The sequence below is a fragment of the Suncus etruscus genome, chromosome 17 (genome assembly GCF_024139225.1).
Source record: "Suncus etruscus isolate mSunEtr1 chromosome 17, mSunEtr1.pri.cur, whole genome shotgun sequence".
NCBI classification, from domain to species: Eukaryota; Metazoa; Chordata; class Mammalia; order Eulipotyphla; family Soricidae; genus Suncus; species Suncus etruscus.
In genome coordinates this window covers 3,447,551-3,460,088 of record NC_064864.1, presented here as the reverse complement: position 1 = coordinate 3,460,088, position 12,538 = coordinate 3,447,551, and the positions used below count along the sequence as shown (strand labels likewise).

Sequence of the window (12,538 nt, the reverse complement as noted above, 5' to 3'; positions counted from 1 at the left end):
CCCACAAGATTAAGAAGAAAACATCATGCAAATTTTCCTAACCACTTCCCTTTGAAGTTGTCAGAGACTGTAGACATCCCAATGCTCAGAGGAGATAGTTTTAGCAAATACCTGCTGAGACCCTGAGTGAGAAGGGAAATCACTAACAGAGAAGGGACACCCCACACCTCAGGCTAGCCAAGAAAGGGAGTATTTAGGTATTTTGATGTTTGTTTGTTGTTGTTGTTGTTTTTTAAGCTAAACTTGTGGCTAAAAACAACTAACCAGATTAATTTATGCCAAGATCCAGTCTTATAAAAACGTCATTATCTGTGACCCCCGATGGGGGACCCCCGACCCGCTGGGGTGTGAGAATGAGGATCACGAAGTAATTCGTGGGTCACGAGCGGGATCCGACCTGAAATGGAGGAAAGAGGCTGAGAAAGAAATGAGCTCAAGTCAAACGGGGCTGATCAAGAGCTAAGGTTCATTGAAAGGGGGCTAGTTTTTATAGTTAAGCAAAATACGGAAGTAACAGTCAGTACTTTTCCATGGTGTCTATAGAAAAGTAGGGGGGTCGTACAACAGACTTTCCAGTTTTACAGCATACCCTTTCTTTCACAATGGTAGCTTAACAGGATGTGATCTATATCTTATTAACTCAGAAGGTTTATTGGAGCATCTTGTGGCTATTGCTAACTGAACTATGTGGCTGTTCTTTCCTTTAGGCCCATAGGGGAAATGCCACAGTACAGCCTGTCAGGTACACAGGCCTCTGGTTTCTCAGGCATCAGAGACTCCATTTTGCTCTCTAAGTCTTATGGCTTCCAACAATTATCCACAAGGTAGTCAGAAGCAGATCGACATGAATGCAAGTCATTTGATTTATGACAAAACTGGCCTTGAAGTGAAGTGGAAAATTATGATTGAGTTCATAAGTACTAAGCAGCCTATGTGAAATCCACATGGGGAAAAAAAGATCTTGACCTTTAGCTAAGTATAAAATTTGATTGAATAGGAAAGTAAAACGAACATATTAATCCCTAAGTATTAACCCCTTTTCTTACAGATAGTGACTACTATCATGAGGATCACTTGCTCTTGTGCATTTTTTGAAATTATTTTCTAGGTTTTACTTTTTAAGATATATACTGTATAAGCAGAAAATGATATATAATAGTGTTTTTCATATAATTATGTATTATTTTCTTATATTTATATTTTAAATAATCATTAATTCACATGAAAATATATTAATATATAAATATAATACAACAATATGATTCTATAAACTAATTCATCATAGTCAGATATCTAAAATAATAGCTTTATTGATCAGTGTAACACTCACAAAATAACCAATTACTTTTAAGAATATTCATAGTTCATAACTTTTCAAGTAGCTCTAGCTATGTTGGTAACATATCTTCTTAAATAGGAAATTCCATGCAATTTTATTAGCAATGCATATTAATCATAATTTATTTTACCTATACCACTCTCTTATACCTAAGTAAGTTATCTGTCCTTAATCCCTAGAAATGGTAAAATAGGGAATAAAATAGGAAAATAGATGAATAGATCAAGGAAGCACAAGAAAAGTGAAAGTAAGGGCAAAGAGATAATACAAGAGGGAAGAATTTGCATTTTAACTTTCTCATCTCTGTACTCAAATACTGCATTTCTAAAAAGCTCTCTCTCTCTCTCTAAAAGATAAAAAATAGAAAAACATTTTCATTGCAAACAACTGACCCTGCCTTGAATCCCAATTACCTCATAGATCAATTCCCCAAGTGCCTCCACTTAATAATCCTGAGTGCAGACAGGATTAGCACTCTGAATATGGCCCCCAAAATCACCAAGGAAAAAGGAGCGAGAAAGAATCAGGACTTGATGTTGTTAATAATTAAATCAGCTTTCTTTAGTGATCTTTATTTACTCTTGATTAGTTTTATAGGATTAAGCCAATTACAAAATAACCAGCCACATAATAAACTTATAAAGCTACACTTAAGACAAAATATTTGCTATTAAATCTAGACAAATATAGCATTTAATTCTTCTGTAACTATGCAAATACTTGGTAATACTAAGTCTTCAAAATATTGTATGAGGTCGAGTGAGAATTATTTTATGTTCCTCCTTTTCCTCCTGGTCCTTCTCTTTCTCTTTCTCCTACATTAAAAACCTGCAGTGCCTTAATGTAGGATTCATGAGGTTTGAAAACCACTAGGGCCATCACTAAGTGGTGGAGGCTATTAGCTTTTTTCTGGAAAAGGGGATTCATGTGTCCAGTGAAGGGGACCTAGCTTCAAGCCCTGCAGTTGGAGTTGGTATTTTGCTACTTAAAATAGCTTCTGAGCACCCATTTGGATGAGGTTTGTTGTTGTTGTTGTCATTGTTGTGGTTGTTTATGTTAAATATAAGAAAAGCCATCTGATAGTTTGTTGTGAAATATAGTATGGAAATTCTAAAGTTGAAACTACCTATGAGACAGTATGGTATTAATACCAGACAATAGAGATAAGGACTGGCAAAATGAAGCTTACCACAAAGAGTGGTTGGTGCACTTAAGAAATAATGACATAGGCAATTATCATGACAATGATAGTGAGTGAGAGAAATAGAATGCTTGTCTTGAATATAGGGAGAAGGGAAATGGGGGGGCAGTGGTGGTAGGAAGGTTGCACTGGGGAAGGGTGTGTGTTCATTTTTATAACTGAAACCCAACTACAAACTTTGTAATCATGGTGCTTAAAGGTATTATTATAATTAAAAACAATTAAAGTACTTATAATTCTCAATAAAAATAAAAAATATTGGTAATAGATAACGTTTTCTTAGGGGGAGTCACACCTGCAGTGCTTGGGGTTCTTCTGAGTTCTGTACTCAGGGGATATTTCTGTTGGTAAGTGCTCAGGAAACCATGTACTACTGTGGAAAATTACCAGGCTTCCTGAATACAAAGCATGTGATCAGCCCATGTAGTTCTCTCTCTATTCCCACAGAAATGTTCTTTTAAATATATATTTAAAAGTATTCCCAATTTTAATATATATTTAAAAACATATATTTTATAAATAAAATATATCAATATATATTATATATAAATTATATATAGTATATATAATATATAATATTATATATTATAAATATATAATATTAAATATATTATTATATTTATATTAATTATCCCTCCTTTCCAACCACTTTAAGATCATTTACCCAGTTTTCATAGAAATATCACATAGCAATCACAATATTTTAAAAAAGTGATTTCCCAAGATTCTCTTTCTAACAATTTTCTTAGTTTTATTTTAAAAGTTAATTTCCAATTTAAAAGTTAATACATATATTAGCTGTACTTGTTACATATAGATGTCAAGAATCCTCAAACCCTAATGTATTTCTAATTTTATTTTCTAATAGAAAAACTCTATCTATCCAAAATGTTAGTATAGTACAAGAATCTCCTTTCCCTAATAAAAAGGTAATTTATAATGCTTGCTTTGTCACTTAGTATTCCTGTTTAATTGCTTTAATTTTTAATTGGCCTATTTTTGCATTTAGACTGCTAAATCAACTCTTGGTATAAAATTAATTATACTTTTTTTTTTAACTGTCAGTCCTCTTAAGAAACTTACGAGTTCTAAAATCGAGAGTTCTAAAAGTCAAGGTCTATGGATGTGATGCATTAACATGTTAAATGAAGTACTAAAAGAAAAGTAAATTACAGTTCTGATGTCAATATTAACTTATGCAAGTGGCTCATTTTCAATAGTAACTCTTGACTTTTCTGTTTATAATACACATAACTTACTTATCTTTGAGCATAGCACCATTTATTTGTGTTTCCATCCTCTTATGAACACTTCTTATCCTAGTTTATGAATATATATCAATCAGACAAAATAAATGTTACTTTGAGTACCTACGTAATCAATACCTTTAGAGCCAACAGATAGTCTACTGGGTCACCAGTTGCACTGTAGCACTAAAACAATTAAAGGGAAAGAAATTTTTCAATAACATTACTTTCTATCAAAAATTAAGAATTGTTCAAAATTTAAGGAACCTACTACCTGCAAATAATTAGTTAGGGGGAGTCAAGTTAAAATGAAAGGAGTATTTTTTAAACAAAGAAGACAGATATTAGAATTAAAAAATGGTATGAGCAAAAGATATTATGCATACAAGTAAATATTATTTGTGTGACAAAATACAAGAATTAAAAGATAAAAGTTATTAAGGAATCTCAAAAATGTTTTTGTAATTACTTAAGAACAATGCATGGTATTATGTAATACCTGTCACATTGTGATTAAAAAAGAAAAGAAATAGCATAGTCAGAGCTGAAATGATTAACAATGAGGAGCTGCAAGGAAAGAGTTTCAAATACAAATAAAGATAATAATGATGTTTTACATAGAATGACTCATGTGTTTCAGTACTAGCAAGAAATAATCCTGATAAAGAAATAAGGGAGATAAAAGAAAAATGAGGTGCTTTTTGAATGATTCACATTGTACTAGATAAACCTCAATGGAAAAATAAAAGCTTAAATTCTTATTGTCTTCTCAAAAGGGCAAAATCCAAAAAAATATGCACAGAAAAGAGTATGTGCAATTGATAACATTTGAGTAAGATTAATGGATTGCTTCAATCTTAATTTCCTGGTTGTCGTGGTGCACAGGAAGAATGCAAGATAATACAGTTGAAATATGCAAAGGATGTATATGTATAATTTCTTAAAAACTACATTTGAATATATAAGCATTCTTAGATATTTAATCTTTGTCAAAAATGCATATGTGTATATCTGTCCTATTTATGTCAGTTTGTTTTGATGTATGTTTCATTCATTGCGCAAAGCCTTTTAGTCTGATGAAATCTATTTTTCTTTAGTATTTAATGACATCATTCACCTTTCTATAGCATAACTCTTAGGCTACTTTTATAGAAGTAGAGGTATTTTTTTTTTGCTTTTTTGAAAATATTTTGGTTTTAAGTCCTACATAAAAGTGTTTTTATACACTTTAAATTATTTTCACCTACTGAAGTCTACCCTACAGCCCAGAAGGGTCCCAACAAGGGGTCTAACAAGGAGCATGGTGTGCTGTCCTATTCTCTTCCCCACCATCATGAGGCCAGAAGGGACCTGGTGAGAGGCGCCAACCTGAAGAATGATCAGTTGTCCCCATCCCCCCAAGGTGCACATATTCTCTAGCCAATGAACCCCAAAGGTGACAGAAACATAATGATGAAGGGTGGTATATTTTCTATGACTGAAACCAAACTATGAATATTTCTGTAACCATGGTGCTTAAAAATTATTAAAAAAAATACTGTAATGTTTTATCACTCTTCTAGAAGTAGAGGAACACTAAGCAGGTATTCCGCCATTTTTTAAAAAAATATTTTCTGGGTTCATCTGGCATCATTAAAACCTAATGACAGAGAAGAATGATATTGGAAACCTGAACCAATCTAACAGCCCCTGTTGGTAGAAGAATGCAGGATTCCAAACTGTTCTCTGTTGCAATGACCACTAAACTAGTGGCTTGGGTCATCAGCAAGTCTACTTTTATCATTCGTCCATCACAGACTGGCCAAGGATGGCTGATGAAATCACAGTTGAAAGCACTCACGTGAGAGGAAACAAGGTCATTCCTTAGATCTTGGGAGCACACCAAATGGTGTTTAAGGAACCAGTGGTACTAGGGCTGAAACTTGGGCTTCCACATGGTGAGCATATACTTCAACTCTGAGCTGCCTTTCCAGCCAATGGAAGACCTTCTAAGGTAAAGGTAGCACTCATATATGAGAAACAGACCAGGGTCTCGCCTGTCACCTGGCTTCATGGCTGTTCCCTGTCTCACACAGGTAACTGCTACACTGCATTCTTCTACAGGAGCAATCAACAGAGGGCTTCGAGATCAGAGGTAACAAGCTGACCTTGTGTCTTGGAGCTGTACCTCTGAGATTATTGCAACATTGAACATTGTCCTCTCTTTATGTGAGTGTTGAAGTTCGGTCCCTTATTAATTCTCATCTAATTAGAAACTCGAAAACACAAATAAGCACGAGATACCAGCAAAAAACGACAACAACAACAACAACAACAAAAAACAAAACAAAAAACCCTCACCTATGTTAAGAAATAATGAACTAATGAACTAGCTTTATTTATTTATTTTTTCATCTAGCTGTTTAACATTCCTAATATCTTTGGTGGCCATTTCTTGTTTATTGACAATTATTGTCTCTTTCTACATCAATTAGGCGCTCATATAGTTTGAATATTTTGTATTTGAATATTCAATTCTGTTCCATTGCTCTGTGCACATGCTTTTTTATTTTATAATAATTTTAATTTTGACCTGTGTGTATGCTCTTAATTTTTATTTTATTACGGATTCAAGTTCAAGTATTTGTTTCCAGAAATTCAACCAATGCAAAAAAAGGTGGTATTGAGAAGATTTATTCGGGAGCTAGCAACCTGAGAAAATGTTATGATTTTGTCCTCAAAAAATGTCTTTGCTGCAGAGCCCCAAAAAGGAATTTTTATAAGGAAATAGTGGGCAAGAAAGGTAAACATGGATAACCAAAGGGTACACTAGAATAATAGAATTCCCTAAAAGGTACTCTGAGGCACTTTGCATCTCATCTGCCAGACTACACAAAGTGTACTGGTATTTTATGGTAGGGGAAAAAAAATTGTTCTTGGCTTTACTAATTTAGGGTCAGTACAAGAGATTTTTATATTTATATAAAATCTATATTTTATATAATAAATAAATAATATAGAATATAATAAATAATATATATTTATATTAGTTTGGGGCCTCACCCAACTGTGCTCAGGAACCAGTCCATTAAATTCTCCATTGAAGAAAGGCAATTAGTAGAAAACATATGGAATAAAATATATTAGTTTATTTCATGATGCTACTCATTTTTGGACATAAGACTAATTTCACTACAAAAAGTACAACACATCTTTTTTTGATTAGGACCATTATCTGAATTTATGTCTATGTCATTTTATCTTCATTGAGATTATTAAAATTCTAATTGGCTTTCCTGATGGGGCAATTTATCATTATTTTATCAATGCTGGTAGAACAATTTTGAGCAATTCTGTGACACTCCTTTCATCACCACCAAGTGCCAAAACAGATGCAGAAAGACAATGCATTGCTTCAAATGACTATAGGCCTCTTTGATTTGTCGTATTCCATATTGTTTTCTAATCTAAAAGTATATTTAACAAGTTTTTTCATCGCTGTTATTGAAAAAAAGATTGATCTACTCTACTGGTGGTATATGGTCATACGAATGTCTTTTTAAGTTCATAGAACTAGATACTAGCTCTATGTATCTCCACCACTGCATGGACTTATAAATAAAATGTCAATGAATTCTCTGAAAGCATAAAACTTTATTGTATATACCATCATATGAATGCTTTATTCCTTTAGCTCAGGTATCTCAAAATGCTTTAGCTATATCTGTAATAGCACTGCTTTTCTGATTCTTTTTGTTCTTTAACAACAAATATGAGATGTAAGGTGTCTCCAAGTCCTCCCTCCTCTTGCCATGTCCATCTTCATGTCTTTTTCACATCACACACACATACCACACACACAATGGTGGGAAGTGATTTAGTACCCTAAGTTACTTAGAAGGGGAGTCACCTTTCTGAGGAGATAGTACATCAGGTAGTCAGAGTTGCTGAACTAGTGTGAGGCAAACCCTCTTTCAAGGCCCCTTAAGCACCTGCAGAAGTAATTTCTGAGTACCAGAACCAAGAATATTACCCCCTGAGAATAACTGGTGGGTGACTAAAAAAACCAAAGGAAAAAAAAATGGTCGGGAGACACCTTTAGGGTTGAAACAAAGTCTAGACACATAAGAAGAATTGCTATTTATTAATAGTTTATATAGGCAGAAATTGAGGCAACACCCAGAGAAAAGTCAATCCTTAGAAAAAGAAGCACAAGGTGAGTTGGCGCTAGAGGTACGGTGTCTGCCTTGCAAGCACTAGCCAAGGAAGGACCGCGGTTCAATCCCCCGGCGTCCCATATAGTCCCCCCAAGCCAGGGGCGATTTCTGAGCGCATAGCCAGGAGTAACCCCTGAGCACAAATGGGTGTGACCGAAAACAAACAAACAAACAAAAAAAAAAGAAGAAGCATAAGAAACACAAGGTTGTATTAAGAATATGGGGAAAGGGGCCAGGACGGTGGTGCTAGAGGTAAGGTGTCTGCCTTGCAAGCGCTAGCTTAGGACGGACCGCGGTTCAATCCCCCGGCGTCCCATATAGTCCCCCCAAGCCAGGGGCGATTTCTGAGCGCATAGCCAGGAGTAACCCCTGAGCATCAAATGGATGTGGCCCAAAAACTGAAAACCAAAAAAAAAAAAAAGAATATGGGGAAAGACCATAATGAATTTAAGATTTGTCTCCTTGGCAACTCCCAATTGATTCATATGTATAGAGAAAGTCTAGTTTTGGAAAAATGGAGAAAATCTATGATAAAATGAACTTTGTCAAATATGCTTTTTCCATATTGTGAATTCTTTGCATCTCTTCTCGAGATGTGTATCTATGGCTCTCTCCCCTGAAAAAGAAAACATTATCTCTGTTGAACATCCAACATACCCAAACAATATTGAATAGCTAATTTAGTCAAGTTTCTGTTTCTTTCCAAAGTGGAACTTAAACGAAATTAATATGGAGTTTCGAGGACAGTACTTTGGAGCTAACCTGCTTAATATAATTTGCCTTTTTCTCTGAAAGATGAATGCTTGAAATAATAGTTCTTTCTTTTTTCTTTTCATTGAAATTATTTATTCTTTCCTTTCTTCCTTCATTTCTTCCTCCCTTTCTCCCTTCATTAGCTGTTGATAACATTATCTCACCCCTTTCCAATTATTATAACAAGATAACAATAAGAATAACATTGAATTTGTGCAACACCTCACAGCTTTTCTACTTATTAGGTCAGATACTGCTTGACTCGGTACCCTTCCTTCCTCCCTCCCTTCCTTTCCTCCTTTCTTCTTTCCTCCCTCCAGTCTTTCCTCCCTCCTTCCTTCTTTCCTTCCTTCCTTCCTTCCTTCCTTCTTTCCTTCCTTCCTTCCTTCCTTCCTTCCTTCCTTCCTTCCTTCCTTCCTTCCTTACTTCCTTCCTTCCTTCCTTCCTTTCTCCCTTCCTTACTACATCAGCTGTTAACTTTATCCCACCCCTTTCAAATTATAACAAGGATAGCAATAAGAATAACATTGAATTTGTACAACATCTCACAGAACATTTTTACTTACTAGATCAGATACTGCTTGACTCAGGACTTATTTATTGATGCTAACTAGAATATATTAAAATAAATTATTTTTTTTACAAAAATATGTGTAGCACAGTGAAAACATGCAGAATTTTGAACCCTATTGGAGAACACAGTGACTTGGTGGAGGTTTTAAATAATTGTGTCTCATTCACTGTAATAGAAGCTTAATTAAGTTTCTTCCTAAAGGGTTTCTTCAAGGATGAATGAAGAAAATATATGTAAAGGTCTTGTTCAGGTAGTTATCCCCAACAAACCCTTCTTTCCTCAGGCTAGATTTATTTATCAGCAACCCTTGGGCTTTTTGGTTTTTTTGTTAACCTCTATTAGATCTGCTTAATATCTGCTGAACATTTTATTTTAATCTGAAGGGCATTTTCTCTTTTCTTTTCTTCGTAAGAAAAATCTACAGATTTAAATTATTTTATTTGATCTTCTACTTCATCTTTTTTTAGACGGAAACTATTTTGACCTTTTTTTCAAACAATTTGCCATTTGGCCTTTTTCAATCTTCATATAACGCTTCTTGTTCTTGGCTAGTTACTCCAAATGTAATTCATTAAACAATATTTTCAAAATCCTAGTAACTTAGTATATGCTATACTAAATGGAGTATGAATAAAGTTTGTTATGATTTGCTTGTCTTTTTAATTTGACATATGGAATAAAGTAGAAAGAGGTAGAAAAAAGTAGTGAAGGGGGTTAGAGTTACATTTCAGGGAGCCCTACAAACAATATGTGTTCTGAAAACTACTCTGCCCCAGTTCCAGATGTGGCTCAGCCCAAGTCCTAATATGGGATACCTCAAAAGACATATCAGTAGTAATGAAAGACCTGATAAAACTCTAAATGAAGATTAATAGAGTTCGTTTCTAGCATTGATAGCTCCTTTGTACAGAGAGATCCAGATTGTAAAGTTTATGTCAGGGCAACAAGGTCAATGCTTTCTGGACTTGCATGCACTTTTTAACTGGATATGAGTTATCTGTTGATTTTATGGGACTTACTCTTCTTTCTATACACTTGACTATTTTCCTTAAGTAAAACAATTCACTTTACTATTCCATTTTTCCAGATATTACTTTCTGTAATGGTTGGTAGAATCAGTCTTTACCCTATTTAGTATAACTCTTTTGGGGGCACCTTTGGATTAAATCATCATTTGGATTGGTCTCTTACCCTACCTGTTCTCCATCACAGAAAATAGTCTTGTGCTTCCCAATAAAGACCCAGGATCTTAGGGTGAAATCACGTGAAATTTTGGGTTTTCCACGACTAGCTATCTGCTTCTCAGGAGTGGAAGGCTTGTGTGTGGAAATTCCTGAACCTGTTTTATTCTTTTAATTGTGTGTGATATTTGTTGTGTTGGTGTTTGCTTCCAGACCTGTGTCCCTCCAATCCCCTGGGATTGATACATGAGGCATCCTCTTCATGTAAGTTCAAATAATTTAAGATGTGGATGCAGATTAGTTTTGATTTTTTTTTACTTGTGAAAAGTGTAACCTTGCCTCAGCAGAGAGTCATGGCTCTTTGAAAAATCTAATATGAGTGACACACTTTCACACCACAGCATCAGGGTTGTTTGTCTCAGGTGCAGTTTGAAGCTACACTAGTAAATTAGCAGCATTTCAGGTTCCACAACATATGGAAGTTCATTCAGAGCTTTATCAACCTTAACCTTTCTGGAAATTCTTCAATCACAGTAAGATTATGGTTAGGGTAACATCAAAAAAGCACTGAACTTGGAATTGAAAGCTCTACATTTTAATTCTGATGTACTACAGTTAACTATACATGCCTTGTCAACCTCTCCACAGATCTCAAAGCCTCCAAGAATTTAGGGCTATGTGATATTTCATTTGTCTCAGCTCAAGTAATATGATTTTATGATTCAATTTATGAAAGAATGGTTCACAAATAAGTTCTTGTTGGTTCTACATAACATTCAACCTATCGTCTCAAATGACTCCTTGCTTCAATATATCTTTGTGTTGTCTGAACTGCTTTCCCTTGAACTTTTGCATATATTACCATGTAAAAAAAGTTTACAAGAATGAAATTAACATCAACAATTGTCATGGAAAATGCCCTCCAGGTTTCTCTGAGGATTACATGAGTGTAGCTAAATCAAATCAAGTTTCATGACAGTAGACAGGTTGCTCTAACTTAAAAACAAACAAACAAAAATACAAATAACAAAGATACACTGACATAACTGGCTAACCTAAGGAATTTTAAAATTTGACTTTTTAATAAATGATCAATAAAACTTTTTCCAGTTTTTATTTCTCTATTTTGAGGGAGCTAAGTTCACTCAGGGTCCTATGCATCTAGGGAAAAACTACTACCACTACAAAACTAAATTTATTAATGTATTCAGGCATGTTTGAAGGCACACAAAACATATAAAGACAAGATTTTATGTATACAAACATATTCCCCATAACATTTGAATCTCCTTCAACTTCTAGACAATCCCAAATTCTGGATTGTCTCATATGCTTTATAATTTATAAGCCTGCAGGTGTACAACCAGGTAAATTCTAATATATTAGTAACACTTTACTAAATCTGACTCATTTCTCCTTCTAACAGTTAGATATTAATTTCCCATCTAAGAAGAGCTGAACAATTTTATCCTGTAACTCATTAAGGGCATGTGTGTGTATAATTGTGTATATGTGTTTTAATTAATGAATAATGTGATAAGTGCAATTAACCCTAAAGAAAATGTGTAAGGTGAAAAATTCATCTAATCTCAACTTGATATTTAAATGTCCCTCTGCTATTTAATTTACTGCCACATCTGTTTATTAGAATACAACACAGATACTATCATTGACTAATTTTATTTTCATAATTTTTCTTACAAAGTACTTCACACTTTTTCTATGATTTTAGCACAACATTATTAATAAAATAGCCAGCTGGGGTTGAAGAGTATCCCATAGGAGACTTCTGTACTCCAGTTTGAATCCGTTTAAATTCTAACCAAGATATACATGATAACATCATGTAAAAAGTGATCTGACGTTTCTGTTTACACTGCTTCCATGGCAAGAAAATTAATTATGATAATTAAATTAGAAGAGAAAACAGAGCTATACTGAATTATCTGCATAAGAAAAGGTATTGAGAACCCCCCCAAAAAAAGCTAACATTTTAGTAAACAGAATAAATTTGGGTACCAGGAATTTTCAAAATGTTCAAAGCAAA

General features: G+C 34.1%; 1 protein-coding gene across 1 annotated transcript in view; it reads right to left on the bottom strand.

The window, feature by feature from the left end:
* CTNNA3 (catenin alpha 3) overlaps positions 1-12,538 on the bottom strand; it is a 1,601,008-nt gene that overhangs the window by 253,722 nt on the left and 1,334,748 nt on the right. The window lies entirely within an intron of this gene.